At 52.0% G+C, this 18113-nt stretch overlaps 1 protein-coding gene across 1 annotated transcript in view; it reads right to left on the bottom strand.

Annotated features, from left to right (window-relative positions):
• Nucleotides 1-7026, bottom strand: part of EPB41 (erythrocyte membrane protein band 4.1) — an 80499-nt gene extending 73473 nt beyond the window's left edge. The window contains exon 1 of the mRNA XM_026863498.1: nucleotides 6818-7026. The gene's annotated coding sequence lies outside the window, so the exon portion shown is untranslated. The remainder of the gene's footprint in view (nucleotides 1-6817) is intronic.
• Between the last annotated feature and the right edge of the window lie 11087 nt (nucleotides 7027-18113).

The raw sequence follows: 18113 nt of genomic DNA, 5'->3' as shown, positions 1-18113 counted from the left end.
GGTTTTCTTTATTTTTCTTAAACACAAAGCCCTTAGGAACCGAACAGGTACTGCCTCAGTCGAAGAGCTGCCGAGCTAAAAAAGCAACAACTGAGCCGGCCAGCGCTTGGTCAAGAAGAAAACCCCCCAGGCAGGCTGGTGAACGTGCAAAAACAGGAGCGCCAGCACGACCCCGCAGAGGAGACCAACCTGCCCACCGCTCTCAAACTGTGTGCATAACAGCATGGAGCGGCTTTTCCACACGTACAGCCAAATTAGAATAAATTATTTTTATCAGCCAGAGCTGCGCAGCTCTCCCCGCTACGTACACCAGAGCAAAACGCTCCCCAGCTTCTTGTCAGCGCTTCCACTGCCAGCACGTCAGCCTGACCAGCTCAGGGGGACCACAGCCTTCTCGAATATTTACACAACCCCAAAAGACATGTGGCACCAAGGCATGTCTGTTTGCCTCCCAAAGAGAATTAAGTCACCAGGCACATGATTCTGCTTGCATTAAGAGCAACCGTCCTACCTCTTCACCAGCAAATACCCGCGGCTGATGCACACCCTGGTTGGGACAGCTTCATCCTGGTGCTGAAGCTCTCACTGGTACCAGCCTAGTGAGGACCACTCACACACTAAATAGGACTCAGTAGGAGCCGAACGAACCCAGTTTTCTAGAAAAATTAATGTGCTTCTCACAGCTATTTGTCTATACGTCTAATGACGCTCAGCTCTGCCAAAACACCCAGAACGGAGCAGCTCGCCCCTTCATGTTGAGATCGCTTGCAAAAAGCTCCCTGATGGGAGGGGAGGTAATTTTGTCTTAAATCTGGACTATCTGCTGGTTTCCTTGGACTCAGATGAACATATTTGATTCAAAAACACAGGCTGGGAAAGGGCTGGCAGCTGTAAGTTGCTGCTCCCACACCAGGGACAGGCAGATCCCCTGAAACATGCCCTGAAGCTCAAACTTTATTCCCCATGGCCTTAAATTAACACATTTTAATAGCCCGGCCTGTGAATGGGGGAGGCTCAGATGTTTGGTGCTGACCCACCACAGTAACTGCTGCCTTTCCTACTGCTCACCCACGGATGGACTGAAAACAGACTGTCAGAAAACAGACTGTCAGAAGAGAAACACGTGTCCAAAGGGCTTTAAGGAGAAAACCACAGAGCAAAACAGCCACAATTTTCAGATGCGAGGGGTTAGCAATAGCTTCTTGCAATTAAGAACAACAAGCAAACAAAACCACACTGCTACATCCTAACACACTGACCGACGACAGCTTGCAGATTACATGAAGAAGAGACCAGGGCAACAAAAACTTTGCATCCAAACGGTGATTTAACACCACGCATCACATCATCCACCACGCTCAGGTCACCAGATGATCCCCAAGTCCATCTGCCAGCATCTTGAGTACAGAGAGCAGCAGATCCCGTATTTTGAGCCATTATTTCCCAGGTGAAGCATTTAGGCAGAGGGAGCACTAGTGCAAGCTGCCATACATGCTGTGCACGAGGGCAAAGGACGCTGTTACCTCTTCAGCCCCCAAACAAACAGCCAAGAGTTCGAAAGACAGGAGAAACTTAAGAGCAGTAGAGTTACCCGACACAAAAAGAGGCACATGGTCTGTGTCAGGAGCGTGCCTTGAAAATGTCCTTCTGGGGCAGGGGGATTTGAACCTAGGCCAAAAGCAATCCTTTTGTAGGGAGCAGAAAAAAGGAAAAAACTAAAAAAAACCAATGCAACACGCTTCTGCATATGGAAATGCCACCATCAACACACTTCTGCTGTAAATCGCTGGCTTAGCTTCTAACCTTTTCCTTCCTACACAGCCCCAAACTGACCTCTGAAATCCCATAGGAAGTAATGGAAATTTCTTAAATTCTTCACTATAAGAACAGTTTGCCCTGTGCCAAGCCCAGATTGCAAATATTTAAAGAACTCTCCCAGTTATAGCTGGTTTAAGTCGCTTTATAGAAGTCAATTAGAGACTGGGAATTATTTTAATAAGTCAGGATTTCTTGGTATTCAGCTGCTGGATATAGGAATAAGGAGAGGAATTACATTCATTTTAGGCATGCACTTGTGGTCTCTCAAACAGAAGCTGTTCCCTGCTCGCTGAAAGGCCGCTCGGGGAGTGCTCATCAACTGGGTCACAACAGCAAACGACGCCAAACCCTACCCTCTGCCTGTTTAACGTGCACGCAGCTAGCAAGAAGCTCCACTACACGCTCCAGCATCTTAAGAGCATCTAGACCGTAGATTAAATCCAGCTCCAGTAAACTCTTCATTTAAAAAAAAAAAAAAAAAATCCTTTGTAAGGTGATCCAGTGCTCTGCAGGCCCCTACAGGATGCACTACTGGTAAGATTTGCTGTAAAACAAGGCTCCTGATTTACACAAGTGCTGGTGAAAGCTGAGCCCAGAGCATTACTGGCATAACAACAAAGTGCACAGAGCCCTCCTCGCCCCGAGGAGCTTCTCTTCGTGAGGAATTCCCAACCTAAACAAAGAAATTGTGCATCACACTGGTATCGGTGCTCCCTCCCCCAAAGCAAGCAGGATTTAAGGTGAAGAGAAGTACTCAGGATTAAGCCAAATTCTAGGAAAACAAAGAAATTAAGCCGGTCAACTGAATCATTTATCCACTACTGCTCTAAATAAGCTGGCTGTGTCTATATTACAGGTGCGTATGTGTACACACAATAGGCACATTCAGTTTAGGTGCCACGTTCGCACACTTTGCTAGGAAGTGACAGTCTCCAAAGCAGCAGCAGCCATTTCACAAGAGCAAACAAGGTGGGAGGAGAGCAGGTGGCTCAGTTTTGCCAGCTCCTGGCCCTCAGCCCTTGGCTCCTCTTCCGAGATTTACTGTCACCATCAGCAGTGCTGATTTGGCTGAGAGAGGCCAGGATGAGGTGTAAAGGAAATCTCCCTTCGACTTCACAAGCTTTGTTTTACTGTAATGCGGTGATCTAGAACAAAGATATTTCAGGTGAACTTTTTGCCTAAAAGGAAGGGGTGCTTCAGCTAAAGCTGTGTTTCTCCAGTGCTCGCCCCTCGATTTAGCACACCAAGTGGCAGGCACAGCAGAATTCACTGCCAGAAAAAGCTTCTGACGGGCTGAATTGCAAACAAGAAATTTTCACAAAGAACTGGAACACACTGCACTGCTTTGCTACAACATGTGTGTGCGCAGTGAAGGCAACCTGGAACATCTACACTCACCTGGCTCTGTATCAAGTATTTAACCAAAGATTAAATCTAGTCCAGCCCATCGTAGCACTCTCCAAAACCAACAATCGATTCATTGTGGAGTGAGTTATTAAAGGGCCAAGCAGCACTCTCCATAGTTGGAGACAAAGTGATTTTGCTATTGTAATCCCACTTGGCATCATGGCAGTTAGCCTCAAGTTTTGCTAAATCCAAGCTGCTTCTCCTACCCTTTTTTGCGTCATTTCCTACTGGAGAGTTTTCCTTTGTTGGTTGTTTTAACAGCAGGAGTTATGCCCTTTAAAGTCTGCTGTTGCCAAACTAAAACCACATGTTCTTTCTTGTGGGTAGAAGAATCCAGTTCTCAAGCCACTCCATCTTTTCGGTACTGGGCTGGCTTATACAGGTGCCTTTTGGGGAGATGGGGAGGGTGGAGGGGACAGCTGGGCAACTGATCCTGTGCACCTAGGAATTCCCATCCCACCCAGGATCTGGTTAATTTATGCAAAAAAAGCTCCCACTGTGGGTTTCACTGGTTTGCATGAAGTTGATGTTCACTCGAGTCGGTGTCTTGCATCACAGCAGACTAGCTCCAAGGAGAAAGAGGAATAAAATAGATGAAGAGGAGCATCAGCGCTCTCCAGGCTGCGTGCCAGTGCAGGGAAGAACAGCTCCCTGGAAAGTCAGCTTTGTTCCAGGGCTTAGAGATGGTGCATAAAGCACATTTCTGCCAAGATTCACCATTTAAAGATTAGAGGAGGTCAGCTTCAGATTGCGGGATCGAGTTTTTGTACAGTGAATGTTTCTACATTGAGAGAAAAATACTTCTCCCCTTAGGTATGGGTAGGAAGTACTAAACAGGAGTGGCTGCACTTAAAGGATTTAGAAAGTGCTTAAAAAAGCCTGGACGATAGATTACAGGTGATGCTGTGAATACAAGGAGTGCAGGCTCAGGAAAATGCAGAATCAGTGAGGCGTGAACCTGAGCTCCAGAAACAACCTAAAAAAAATGGACTGAAGCACTGAAAGAGACACAGCCGGCCCAACGGCACGCTGACCTCATCGGGCCACGAGCTCTCCCCCATTTCAAGCATTTACCAGTTTTTCATTCCCGAGCAGTCTTAGTGAAAAGAAGACGCAACTAAAAATAGAGGAGCGTGCTCACAGAGAGTGCTCGACTCCCTGCCCCTCGTTAATAAATTCCAGGAGACGCTGCTGGAAACCCCTCTGTTTGGGCAGCAGGAGGAAGTTCAAGCCCTTGCGCCAGCCTCCTAAACCAAACACGAACAGCCAGCCTGGCCAGAGACACAGCTGTCACTTCAGCAGGGGACAAGCTCAGCTATGCAGCCTTTGTTGAAATAAACCCAAAAATAACAGTTAGTACCACCTAGGGACCAGTGCTAAGGCAGGGAGGCAGAAGAGCCATACCACAAACAAAGGATGTCAGGGGCTGATTTACTCCTTGCATGGATGAGAAGTCAAACTGCAGCGAGGAGAAGCTCTGGTCTATTGAAATAACACCAGGTGGGTGTTTTTTGAACTGCAGCTTCGCCCCAGAAAGGCACCAGTTAGGTGAAGCTTTCACAAAGGGCTGCTCAAGCGCGGATTGGACTCCATACTGTTACCCTCTCAATCTGGGCAAAGAGTATCCCTTGGCTTCAAAAACCTCAGAGCTCTCAGGTTCAGGGAAGGCAAGCTTCAAGATGAGGGCTTATTTCGGACCGATGTGTACAGCAGTAAGTTAGAGCTGGGTACTTGGCGGGGAGCCCTCTAGTCTGTACTAACACATCACTTGTATCCAAAGGCTGGGTAAGCGGTGAACGTGGCTCCAGACAACCAACAGTAGTTGGTTATTGCAGGCTAGGAACACCTGTAAGACCCAACATTTATTTAATTAAGCCGTTAGCTGTAGAGACCAAACACAACTGCTAAACAGAATACGTGCTACCTTATTTCTTCCAGAAACAAGAGCTGAGGCTCTGCACCACTGTTAGGTGCCGTTTCCCCTACCTGCTACCTCCTCGAACCTTGCAGCGTTTGTCTTAAGCTACTAACTGGATCAGGCTCACCACCCTGAGTCCTTTCTACAGATGATCCCATGACCTAATACAGCACAGCCAGAGTCTGCTGAGAGAGGCATTTCTGCAGGTGCGCAATGATTAACTGGTGCACATTTCTGTATCAAAATTTAAAAAAAGACTTCTCAGCTTGGTTGAAACGCAGTATATTAACCTCTGAAACTGGCAGTCATGGATACCAGCTTCAAAAAGATTAATATCAATAGGACAAAATCCCAGAGGATAGCATCACATTGCTGCCAGTTTTTCTGGAGCTTTACAAAAATAAGGCGTTTTGAGGCTTTGTTTAAGGTCGTATCTTTCCACGCTCATTTTATAAAGAAAACCCAAAGCGTTTCAGATTTATAGGCAGGAAAAAAGTACTGGGAGAGGAGGGAGAAATCAGAAGTTGGAGAGGAAAGCTGTGGGTGCGGATGGGGAGACAGGGAGGAGAGGGCAGGAATTACGCTTCACCTGAGCTGTTGCCATTGTCACAGTTAATTGCCAAGAGTCGTCCTCTCTGAAGAGGGTTTGTTACTGAAGTAAGTAATATAACTCTCCTAGTTGGGTCTGCAGAGGCTGCAAGTTAACCTGATGGACACGGTAAATCTTCTGAGCAAGAGATGCAGCAACAGCTTTGAGATGCACACTAGCTGGATCTTACCCCTGCATTCACCGCAGACTGCATCAGAAAGAAGCTAATATTCATTAAGCTGCCATCTTTTATTTCTAATTATTTGTCTCCACAGCAGGGTTCCTCCAACCATCAAGCAAAAGGGAAGCAACTCTCAAAGGAGTAACTGTTTTGAAGAGGGCTTGCAGCTGCCACCGCGTGAATGGCCCTCCAAGAACAGTAGCAACTGCTACAAACTGCCTGCAGAGCTAGGAGGAAAGCATCTCTGTTTAGCCTGTTTTTCAGTGTTGGTTTTTAGGTCAACTAAAACAGCTTTTCTTATGTAACAAGAGATGCAGGAAGCTCACTTGCTTTTGAGTTTTTGCTTTCATTTAATTAGATGGTAATTCAGAACGCAGCACTGCTATTTTAAACACCACAATGAGAACTATTTCACTGCCTTACAAAGCGCTAAAGTGAAACCACCGAGCTAAGCCAGCCCTACAACTTGACACCGCATCGGATTCTGATGGTCTCTTCTGAAGGGGTGGGACAAGTGAAAGAGATACCCTGCTACCACATTTCCCGGAGAGATTCAAAGCAGAAAATCTCACGGAAAGGCAGAAATGCAGGAGACCTTATTTGTTCTTCCTCTTTGAGCTACACGTGAATAAGAATTCAGGGAAGACCCGAGTTCACAACACAACTGCTGTTCAACGGCTTCACAAAGCACTGCCCTTCTCTAAGTCACCCATGAATTAAGCGATAGAAAGAAACAATTTCAGGTACAGGTAAACTTTAAGATCATAACACATGGCTCCCAGCATCACCGACGCCAGCGTATGGAAAGGCACAGCCCAGCTGCAGCCCGTTAACAGACACACACACCCCCCCTCTGCCACAACACAGCTCTGAACATTTTTGCAGCCAGCGCACATGACCTCACCTCAGATTTCTTGACAGGCTTCAAATAATGGCAACATATGTGAATCTTAGCTTGAAGGTCAAGAGCACAACCTCAAACGTCACAGGCTGCTTTTGCTCCACTTGCATCTTCAGCCTTTTTCTTGACGGTTTCTGCCCTCCAGCTTCTCGCAGCACATCCCCCCATGGAAGCTGCTGGTGTGTGACTTTTAGGACCAATGCCCAACGCTCTTATCAGGCCAGGAGAGGAGATTCACTTACTACAGCTCCTATGCATTTTATGTTTACCTAGGAGATAAGCCAGGCTTAAAGATGGAAAGGCAACCTGAGCCTGCCGATTTCTCCGCTGGGTGAAGGTCAGGGCTGTCCCTGATCCAATGAAACTGAACCACACCACCTTTATCTTTGCCATCACTAACAAGGTACCACTTAGCTTTCTTGTTTGCTGACCAAGATTAAGATCAAGTATTCAGCAAGCAGCAAATTTCATCTCGTACCAGGATCAAAACCCCAAAAGCCAGTAATAAGCAGGACCACTGAAATGCAATCCTCTACCCTCTGTGCAAGACATGAAAGACTACAGACCACTCATGCAGACAAAAGCCGTAGTGAGATTGCTCTGGGGAGAGCAAACCGAGGGTTCTTCGGGGCACCTCTTTCCCCAAGGAAAGAATTCACCCTTGACCAGAGACTTGTCACGCAGCGATAACCAGACAGGTGGCCATGTCCTGAACGTCTGCTCGAGCACTCAGGAGGAAGATCCTGCTGCTGCTTACCCTGTGCGGGACACCCCGGTCAGCCTGGCACAGTTAGAGCTGCTGCACACACCTCCTGCGAACCCGCTCCCACAGTCACACAAGGGAGCACTTGCATTTTGCTCCAAATACGAACTCCTGGCCGGCCCACTGCCAGCCTGCATTTCTTGCAACTACATCTTCTGTGCGGAGGAGTTTTATTCTGCGTTCAGATGACTGCTGGGTGTTTGGTGGGATGGGAGCTCAGCACCTCTGATCAAGGCAGGTTCTCTCGATAATTAATGAGCCTTCTTTTAGGGATTTGGTAGCAAGGAACAGCTCATTCAGAACAGGAGACAGCTGCTCAGCTTCCAAATATAGTGCTTCACCTCTGTGTAAGAACATCAGGTTTGTGCTTGGATTTGATTTATTGGTCCTGCCCCTCTTGCCATGAGGCATCATATAATAATAAGTTCAAGAATAAAGCAATCTCTTCCCAGCACCTTCCTTTGCTTTCCCTTCAATTCTTTCATCAGTGACTGGCAGCACATTGGGTACGGAGCAGATCTGCTCAAAATATGCTCAGTCCTTTGCATTACTGGGAGAGGAGAGGATATTACTGGGGAGGGGGGAGACAGACAGGAAAGGAGAAAGCTTAGCAGGAGAATACTTGAAATTTTTTTTTTAAAAAGTCAATTAAAAACTTCTGAAGTTTCCAGAGACAGCAACCTCAATGCAAATGCACCACTGCATCCAGAGTGCTTTATACCAAGCAGAGAGCCCTTCCTTTCCTCCACCCTGAGCACACACACACGCCTCATTTTGAGAGGCCTGAATGCACAAACAGCACCTCAGAGGCACACCAAACCTCTTCTGGGAAATCACAAGAATCCACCCCACCAGGATGATTTTCCCCCCTGCGCAAAGCAGGATCTCCATGAAGGCAAGCTGGAAACGTCAGTGCCCACTGCACTTCTCCAAACTCGACATGTGTTTCCCCTCCTCTCCCACCAGAAGGGCCTCAGGCTCCTCTCGGTGCCCCGCAGCGCCCCGCAGCTCTGTGGGTTTGCAAAAGGGAAGCCAACCCAGTGCCACACTCCGGCCTTCAGAGAGTCCCTCAGGCAGCCACATCGCTGATTCACCAGCAGCAGCTGCCTGGAGGCATCTAGGGGGAAGCAGGGAGCATTGCTTTCCACTACCAGAAATATTTTCACTTCTATTTGCTCACTTGCAGGTGCTTTTACCACCAGGTCAGTGCTCTACAGCCCAGGCTGGCAAGAAAAAACTGCTGGGGGCTTTATCATCTTATAAACTTGGCCTGGAAAATGCTATAGTAAGTGCTTTTCAATATCCAAAATCATCACACACACGCACAAGATAGATGTCACTGTTTGATAACAACCAATGGTCTGGAGTTTAAGATGGAATAAACAGGTCAGTTCATTACTGAAGTCCAAGTGACTCGTTTCAGCTATTCTCGCCCCACTGATCTGACACAGCAGGTACTTACCCAGAGATGAGGCAGCCGGGCAGACCACGCAGGCCAGGCACCAAAATCCATCACGGGGCCGCGTATAGAAGAGAAAAGAGAGGAGACTCTGGTTAATAAGCAGTTCCAGTTAACCGTGAAAAACCCCATGCACCTGCCAGAAAAATCCCTCCAACCACAAAGCCAAGTGCTCACACTTGTACTTCACAGCGCCGCAAGCAGAGTTCACAGGAGCAAACTTCAGTGTCTGACTCTTCCCAGAACTGAAGCTGGAACCGGACGTTCACGTTGAGCCACTTCTTAGAAATGTAAACACCAAAGTGGGGAAGGCAAAAAAAAATACCCCCACATTAGCCTGACATGACTTAAAGCTGATAACAGAGCGAGTGGTGACGCAGGCGTCCCGTTCCTGCCAGGCTCCGGTGAGTGCGGCCCGGGGAGCCCCGGGACGGGCAGAGCCCGGCTGGAGCAGCAGCGAGCGTGGTGTGGAGGCTGCAGACTGGCCCCGGTGCTGCTGCGTCCCTCCGGCTCCTCCGGCCTTACATAACTTCTCGTGCAAACTTCTGCAGAGGATGGACACAGCCCAGCGCCTCCAGCCCCTGCTCCACAGGGCTCCAACTGAGCCCTCTAGTGGGCTTTAAAACCTCAACAAAACACCCATAGACTTAATTTAATTAACACTCTGCCAGAGGCCTCTAAACCCTAATCCTCTCAACAAAAGGATCATTAACTAAATGAAGAGATTCCAGAGAGCAACGGTGCTCTCAGCCGCAGCAAGGCCGGCCGCGGGCACACGCCGGGGCAGGAGCAGGGTGCTGAACCCCCGGCAGCCCCCCCGGCCCACGCCACAGCCCCACAGAGGGTCTGGGACCTGCTCGACACGAGCACAGGGGGGAGGCCCAGCACGGTGCCACAGGGCACAGGGCTGAGCACCTCTACAGCCGGCCTGCCCCACCGGAGAGACGGGCACCAGCCCGCACCCATCCTCTGGGATGCACCGCGACGTGTCCGTCGAGACTCAAACCCCGAACTGCTGAACCTGGAGAGGATTTAGCTGGAGAGCTGGTTGGTTTTAAGTGTTATTATCTTCTGATGTCAAGAGCGTGGCAAGCAGGGGAAAGAGAGCTCTCCTTTCAAGAGGCAGCCTCGGTCCTTCAACTAACTGAAGGCTGGGAAAAGATCTCCATCTCGCCCGGCCCTGCCAGCACAAACAGCAGCAAGGGTTTTCCTCGCTTAAGAGAGCAGGGTGTATGTCAGTAGATGAATTTGCAGCTGGCAGGGTGCAGTCCGGCAAGGTGCAGTCAGGGAAGAAGGCAAGCCTTTACAGCCAAAGGTTCCCAGCCCCCGAGTTTCACCCCAGTGAGACAGGGATGGAGATTTGGGGTTGCTCTTTGCAGGTGGCTCTCCTGGAAAACCACCTCCAGCTTCTGAGGCACACAGAGGCTCCAGAGCAGCTGCGAGGAGCACATCCACGAGACTACTCGTTAGTATGGGTGAAGAGGAGCAGGAGAGAGCTTAATTACAGGGCAGGGATCGTTCTCTCTGGGTTCAGGTGTTGGCAGCAGCCTTGGCGGGGCCGTGCTGCCTGCCCCATACGACAGGGTCACTTTCCTCGACAGGGTTTTACCTGTGCCATGTGCAGAGCCTGTGGTCCGCGGGATCCTGGTCAGGATGGTGGATGAGCTGCAGAGCCTCAGGCTTGCATATGGAAGAACCCAAAACAAGGAAGATTTCAGGTGTTACTTGCAAAAAAAGCTTCTGTCAGCAGCAGCCCGCACAGATCTCTCTGGAGATGCTCCTGCAGCCACCTATAGGTACTGGTCCCCTGACTTCAGTGCTGTAGTGAGCACCCCAGTCTCATCAGCAGCTTCTGAAGCTCAAATCCAAGCTCCAGCCACGGTGTTCATCAGGGCAGAGACTGCAATAGCTGGGGTCAGGCTCATACCCCGGAGCCTGACCCAACCCGGGGCAGAGCTTTTACGGTGACCAGGAGATTCTTCAGCACGCAACCCCGCCCCAGAGCAACGCAGCCTCCCTTGGAGGGACTGTAGGCCTCCGAGGTGCCAGCCAAGCCTCTCGCAGACCCTCTGCATTTGGGTTTGGATGCTGAAAAGCATTCACAGCAGTCTCCGTTTTCAGTGAGTGCCTTTTCCTGCCCCTTCCCTGCAGTTTTTCGGGACATGACTCCAGGATAGAGCTGACACATCCTCGAGGCCTCCTTGCCTGAAGATGCAGGAACAACTGTTCCCAGAGCTAATGAGGCTGTCCTGCTTTGACCCGGGGCAGTTTTCAGCAGACACAGAATAAGCAGTCCTCTCCATGTTCACCTCCTGGAATAAATCCCAAGAGCTCCTGTCTCCCCAGCCCAGGCAAGAACACAGATGGTCATGGAGATTAAAACATACAGAGAACTAACCACCCCGTGCAAATGAGCTTCTTCATCCAGCCCAGCACTGCCAGGTGGTTTGAGGTACAGGGCTCGGATATGATCATCACAGTTTGCTGAGCTCCGATAACAGCCTCCTATCAACCAGAACAGCGGGCCAGAGAGCCAAGAAGTTTAAAGGCAGTTTATAGGGGAGGCAAGACGCAAACTGCTAGAGCCAAGCAGCTGCCGTAACCACATTTGCCTCCTGCTACAGCAGCAGCAGAAAAAAACAACAGCATCAGGAAGAAGCCTGGCCAGCAGCACAGATCAATTCTGTGCTCAGATCTTGTGTATTCCCACCAAAAGGCAGCTCGGATGGATCAAGCAGCACTGCAACCCCAACGTGAGCCATCTACAACTCCAGACGCTGCTCCGACGCCTCCAACTGCTGCTCGCAAGGCGCCCACAGGCTGGCAGCGAGGGAAACCCACACCAGCCCCCGCTGCCTTTCCTAGAAGGCTGAAGTCTTGGCACCCGTCTGAGACACAGGATCTGTCAGCACAGCAAACAGGGAAGGATCTGACCGTCACACAGGGCCAAGCGACCTTCCCGAGAAGGACAAGCTGCCCAGGGCAGGGTCAGGCTGGCTCTGAGGAAGGATTTCTGTGCAGAAGGGGCTGTTGGGCGTTGGAATGGGCTGCCCAGGGCAGGGGGGGAGTCCCCGGGATCCCTGGAGGGGTTGAAGAGTCGGGCTGAGCCAGCGCTGAGGGATCTGGGGGAGTTGGGAACGGTCAGGGTGAGGGTCATGGTTGGGCTGGAGGAGCTTCAGGGGCTTTTCCAACCCGGATGATTCTGTGATTCTGAGAAACAGCAGGGCTTTTTCCAGCCTGCCTCCCAGGGACGAACTGCACCCCAAACCCACAAGCACATTAACATCACCAGCGATAGGTTTAAACCTCATTTTATTTTTACTCCAAAACCAGGGAAAAAATTCTGAAAGGAGTGGACTTCTCAGCCACATCTCAGCTTCTGTCGGTACTTTTAAGGGACAGGTTTCAAGCTACACAATGATACAGACAACTGCGTTTGCTATTAAAAGCCTCCACTTCGCATCCAAGGCAATCCCTGAGCAGCGCTGACCCATCTGCCAGCTTGCACCGAGGCTTCTTGCAGCTGCAGAATGGCCAAGGCTGATCCCGACCACACGGGAGACGTTCACCTCCACGTCAGACACAGGCACCTCCAGCACAACATCAACACAGACCAAGAAAATCAGGTTACAGCCCAACGTGGCTCAGGGCCGGGCCAGCATTTGCCCTCCATCGCTCCTGCGCGCAGATGCGGATGCTGGGAGGTGACTCGGTGCTGTTCTGATACAGAACCCCAACACAGAGAAAGAGCTCCCCACAGGTTCTGAAGGGCCCACAAACAGCTCAACCCATCTCCAAAGGTTTTTGGAGATCAGATATAGAAACAGAAGCCCTTAAAGGCTGGTGCTGCCTGGCAAGCAGCTAAAGCACCACTGCAATCAAGCAAGCAAGCAGGGATCAGCTCAGGGAGGTCACGCACAGCACAATAAATGCTGTAACACACCAGCTGCACCCCTCCCTGGCGGCGATGATGCTTCAAGGCTTCGGCCCACCCCAACTCCACCCCCCCCATGCCAGCAGAGCTCAGCACCGACACCAGGTTCGCCGGGCCGGGAGCAAGCTCAGAGCTTTCCCACATCTCCTGCCCCATCGCTGTGACGCGCTGGCTGGTTTATAACACCAATGAGGTTGCTTTAACGCCGCTGCGGCCGGAGCTCGGTCACTCTGAGGACTCCCAGCACATGTCAAGCCGCACACCCCTTTGCTCAAATCCAGCTCAGGTCAACCGTGGCCAGATGTAATTACCTACATGAAAGGAGCCTCTAATAAGAGGATGTATTTGTGCCATCAGACCAGTGTTCCTCCTCCTCTTTTGCTGCTTACCGGGGTGCCAAAAATTTGCCTCGCATGAAGTGGACCAGCAAGAATTTAACCTCATTCCTTGCTACCAAACCCAGCTCTCCCAGCAACCGCAGGAAGAGGCAGGTTTCTTAGTTACCTATTCACAAACAGGAGCAGAGAACATTTTAACAGGATTCATTCATTTAATTAAGTTGCACACAGGGTGACAGAGGCTTTAGTTGTGTTGGCAAAAGGCTTTGGGATGAGCAATTGGAAGAGCAAGGGCAAACCCTACACCCCAAAACACCTCCCGGGGCCAAGCAACACGCTGCTGCTGAGCCCGCAGGCCGGTGTGGGGCTGGGTGGTTCCCGACAGCCTCAGCATCCTCCTGGGTGCCTTTTTCCAGCTGCCTCTAAATCACCAAGCTGCAGGAAGTGGCAGCAGTCACAGAATTGTCAAAGTTGGAAAAGAACCTGAAGATCATCTAGTCCAACCATGAACCTCACACTGCCAGCCTAAGAGGCACAGCAAAACAAGACGACCCAAGCTCCCTTCCAGCATCTCCTCCTAAAAATCTGCAAGTGAGAGGCAGCTTCCGAGCCTTCCCACAGCGGCAGGGTCCAACTCACATGAGGCTCAGACAACACAAAGCCATTTCGGCCCGACGTGTGCTGTCCCTGAGCAGACACTGGGGCCAGGTGCCCAGATGGTGCCTGTGTGTGCTCTGCCCACAACGCCCCAGGCCTGCACGGCTGATATTTCAGGATTTTCTCGGGGGGCATCAGGAGAGGACTAGAGACAAACCATGCTAATTGGATAGAAGAGTCCTCCACAGACCTATAAAGCTGCAGGCAGCTGCTCAAAACCTCTTGTGAACCACAAAAATAGTTTCGTCTAAGGAGCGGGCATGGATTAAACCCCACGAACACCCTTTTCTTTTCTCTGTGCAAAGTGCATTTTTCCCCACTGCCACCCCAAAACAAAAACCAGACCCGCAGATCAAACCAGGAAATTCCGCAAACTCTGAGCACCAACAATAGCAGGAGGATTTTCCAGACCTTCAAGCTTGTTTTGCAAGTCCCAGATTATGTAAAGCGCCGCTCTGCCATTGTGGGGAAGCCTCGCTGCCTGCTGGGTGCCGGAGCCAGCTGGCACCGCGCTGCCCTCCCGGCACTGCCTGTACCGAGGCACCGGGGGCTTGTGCAACACCACAAATTCCTTCCCAGGCACCTTCCACTGCAGCTATTGCCATGAAGCAGCAACTGCCCTTCATTTTACACCTAATTGTTATGTGATTAATCATCTTCCCAGGGTCTGGGTTTGTTTTTCCAGACGACCATCCTGCCCAGGCGATCAGTGCTAAACCAGCTGCCCTGGAAGCAGAGTCTCTGTTGTGTCTACAGGGTGGCTTTATCGTGACACTGCGCCCAGCAGTGAAGTGTCCTTCCATCACTTAACTAATCTTTGGCTTCTCTGCCAGCTGGGATATGCCAGAGGGCTGAAGCAGCTACCGCTGCGCACACATCCTCCGGGAAAACAGTGAGAGGCTGAACTCATCCCGCTGAAAGGGCTCAAACGAATTTCTGACAATTATTAAGACTAAACTGTGACGTATGAAAGCTTTGCTTGTGTTTTACTTCATTTGTTTCAAAGCTCTGCTTGTGTTTCGCTTCGTTTCAACTGTTTCCTGAAGCCTCTTTGTCTATTTAAATAAAATTTAAATGCTTGTTAGGCTCCCTACATAAATCACTGATAGCAAACTCAAGGCCTTTGATAGACACTTGGACAACTCCTAGAATAAAAAAAAAAAAAAAACAAAGATAAAGGGGACTCGAACAAAGGGACACAGAGACTCTATTATAGGGAATACTGACTTAAGAACGCACCTAGACTTGACTTCACAACACCCACTTTGGAAAGAGAGTCAAACACCGTGAAGAAGACGACTTAATCTGCTCTTAACCACCGAAGACCCTCACTCTACCTTTACTCTGCATACTCAGACTATATAAATGAATTCCAGGAACTCATTATCATAAGACACTTCTTTCCAGAAAATCTAATAAATACATGTCATTTATGTATATATAAACTAATGTCCCGTACTAATTCTCAGGAGCCCCGTCGGCACCCCCGAGGCAGGCGGGAGGGGAGCTGCTACCCCCAGTGCGCGGCTCCATGCACAATCCGTGTCCCCTGGCAGTGGCCTCGCACAGTCCTGCTGCATTTGCCTAATTAAGACCTAATGAAGCGGGGAGATCTATTGTGGGCCTGGCAGGGGAGCAGATGTGCCCCCTGAACCCGGGTGCTGCCGGGGGAAGCCCGCTGCTGTCTCCAGGGTGAATCAGCAGGAAAAGCTCAGGCTGGGATGCTCAGCCCTGCAAATTCAAGACCCCGCTGCTCTGTCAGAGCCAGGGAAAGAAAAATGCTCTGATCATCAGCAGCCTCTAGTGGGGACACACGCGCAGGCCGGCCGGTCCACCAGCCCAGCCCGGCTGTGCTCACCACCTCCTCGGCCGGGGATGGCCCCGCACGGCTCAGCACAGCCCCAACCTCCCGGCGTGAGGGACCCCGAGAGCCACCAGCACACCACGGCCTCGGCGGAGCACCCAGCCCGTGAGACTGCTCAGAGGGGTCGTCCCCACGCACCGGCTGCGGTCCCACACCGGCAACTGCAGCCCCTCCCGTGAAGCCTGACTGAGCCTGGCTCAAAGGAAAATGCATAAAGATGAAGAAATGAAAAATGCATAAAAATGCATAAAAGGGACAACCAACACATCTCCAGCCTTCCTGGGCAGCCCACTGGAAGAGAAATCTCCAGGCTACCAACGAGTGAATCTCTCCCGCCACCCGAATCACACCTCAGACAGCTCCCACCCCTCCGGCCCGCAGCAGAGCCAAGATCCAGTATGGACCCCAAACTCCCAGCCACTGCAGCCTCGAGCCTCTTCCCGCCGCTGGGAACACAGAAAGGACGATACCTGCCCTCTGGGGTAGGGACCGTCTGCAGCTGCTCTCCTCGCCGGGGAACGCCTGCGGAGGGAGCTCAGAAAAAACTTCATTATATATGAAATCAGTGACAGATCTGCAGAGAACGGCCGACGCTTCGCTTACCCTCCGAGCAATCTGCCCCCACCGCCAGCTCCGAGAGGACGGTGCCAGCCCGGGGAGGACACGCGGTGCGGAGAGATGCGGCTGCCGGCAATTCCAGCGCCTGCCAGCCTGCGCGTGGGGAGGAGAGCCTGGGCAGAGCCGCGCCGCCGCGGATGAGAAGGCACTTTCTCTCCTCGGCAGGGTTTCAAACCCTCTGGAGAAGGCCCGAAGTTTCTTTTCGGCACAAGGCAAAGCCAAGCGCAGCGATGGGGAAGGCCCCCGCCGCCCGCGGAACAGCTTGAGCACGACCACGGGGAAGCAGTTTGATGCACGGGTGAACTTTTTCGCTGCCGCTGACTCGCCGTTACCATCACGACACGCAGAAGCGGCACATGCCCCGCTTTGGGCGAGAAATGGGAGGGTCTGCCTGTGCCAGCGCCGCCACAAGCTGGGGGGACCCACGTCTGTGCACGCCTCGGCGCTCAGAGAAGAGCCACGCACTCGGGGGGGTACAAATTGCTCCACATGTTTTCGTTGCCTCCTCTCAGAGACAGGCACGGTGTCACTGCATCACCCACAGGCACATTTAGTACGACAGCGGAGGAAGGATTAGGCAGAAGAGGGAACCTCAGTCCCGTGTCACCCAAAGCTCTGGCGCGGGTGCAAGTTACTCCCGCGGACTAACCAGGTTCCTGTGGCAGAAAGAGGATGTGGAGGGGAGCGTGTGGGGTGCCTCTGGCAGCCCTGACCCCGGCTCTCCCGGAGTTAAAGCCATAAGGAGGGAGCAGCAGAGGGGTGGAGCAGCTTTTGGGGTGCACCTTGCAAGAACCTAACTTGCTTCTGCATCCCAGAGCAGCTCCTTTCCCGTGGGGCAGCAGAGATTTATTTGCACCATCAGCTTTCCCGTTTGCTCCGGCCCACCTGGTCCCGCTGCTGGGCAGTGGCCAAGCACAGGCGAGGGTGTTGGGGGGCTGTTGGTGCTCCCCACATGCCTCTGCGCAGCCTGACCTTGCCTGACGTCAGCCCCTGCCCGCTGCCCGCCCGGGCTGGCAGGGCGAGCCAGCAGCCTTGGCAATGACCCCGCTGCAGGCAGCTGCCAACACCGCCCGACCTTAGAGCAGCCCCACAGCCCCGCTACGGACCCCGCAGAGGACAGGGCACCCCAACACCCACTCCCGCAAATGTTGACTCTTCCCCACAAGGGAGCCTTGGCGAAAATCAATCCTGGGGTGAGGCGGCGGCTGGCAGCAGTGCCGAGCCAAGGCACACCCCTCCCTTGCAACACAGCCCTAAAGATAGCCGCTGGCCCCCGCGACACCGGCCAGTGGCTCGGACCCCGCGGCACCCCCAAACCCAGCGGGAAGCGGGGAGGGCAGAAGCTCCTGGCGCAACCCACGGCCCGGACTAACGAGTGGGTTCACCAACGCCTCGTCCCGCTACAGCTGCGGGGAGGGAGAAATTCAGAAAGGGAAGAGATTGCAGGAACCTCCGGGGACACCGAGTCCCCCCGCACGCTCCTCTGGTTGCAACATCAGCGCAGACCGGCCCCGTCTGAAAGGGGATGTGGGGACACAAACGCCCCGTGCGGGTGCTGCGCGGGGGGAACGGCACGGAAAAGTCGACGGGGAGGTTTTAGCGGTGCCCGGTTGAACGCGGCATCGACCTGCGCCGGGACAGGTATCGACGGGACAGGGCGGCCCCC

The sequence above is a fragment of the Athene cunicularia genome (assembly GCF_003259725.1).
Source record: "Athene cunicularia isolate RWA chromosome 23 unlocalized genomic scaffold, athCun1 chr23_part2, whole genome shotgun sequence".
NCBI classification, from domain to species: Eukaryota; Metazoa; Chordata; class Aves; order Strigiformes; family Strigidae; genus Athene; species Athene cunicularia.
Note: the sequence above shows the minus strand (reverse complement) of the source record. Positions and strands in the feature narration are given on the sequence as shown.